The sequence below is a fragment of the Thamnophis sirtalis genome, unplaced genomic scaffold, assembly GCF_051295495.1.
Source record: "Thamnophis sirtalis isolate CommonGarterSnake01/CBP01778 unplaced genomic scaffold, rThaSir2_p1.2 scaffold_13, whole genome shotgun sequence".
NCBI classification, from domain to species: Eukaryota; Metazoa; Chordata; class Lepidosauria; order Squamata; family Natricidae; genus Thamnophis; species Thamnophis sirtalis.
The window spans coordinates 19,425,137-19,425,852 of NW_028261393.1; positions in this window are offsets into that span (position 1 = coordinate 19,425,137).

Genomic DNA, 716 nt, shown 5'->3' on the forward strand with positions numbered 1-716 from the left:
CCCTGACCTGGGTGACTGAGAATCTCTACAGACGTTCCCTCCAATCTGAACCGCAGCTCAAAACAACCCGTTGTCAGAACTAGGTCCGGGATTACCTCTTGGGCAGCCGCTACATTTTGCAAACTCAGCGTCTCGTGTGAACCCAGCCACCCCGTGTGAAGAACAGGGACGGGGGAGCCAACCGGGGAGATCGCTGGAAAACCAAGGGGCTGGCAGGGATAACGGCCTGCAGCTCATCTCCGTTTTGAAGAAACCGGCGAGTTAGCTTATTCCTAAACGGGTGACCCGTACACGTGTACACGGATTACGCGTACACGTGTAAAATGCTTTCGAGGGTTTGGTCTGATTTCATGCAGGGCGGGTTTTTTATTTTTGCATCGGATGCCGCGACAGCTGCAACGGAGCCGAGCAACACGGGCAAGGTCGCCAGGTGCCAAAAAAAACCCGGCCTCTTGCGCGGGATCCACCGCCGACGTAGAACGTCGGCGCAATTGCCTCTTTTGCAAGCGTTTCCCCCCCACTTAGGAAGCGGCGCATGCGCAAGCGGGACCTACCTCTATCCCAGGCCGGGCTCCGCCCCTGCCTGACACCGCCCCTCAGAAAGCCGTGAGGGGGGCGTGGTGAATTGGCGTTTGCTTCTGCCATTGGGCAGTTCCTAACTGGGGGCCGGGGCCGGGGGGGGGGCGGGAAATACGAAACTGGAATTCCGGAAGGCT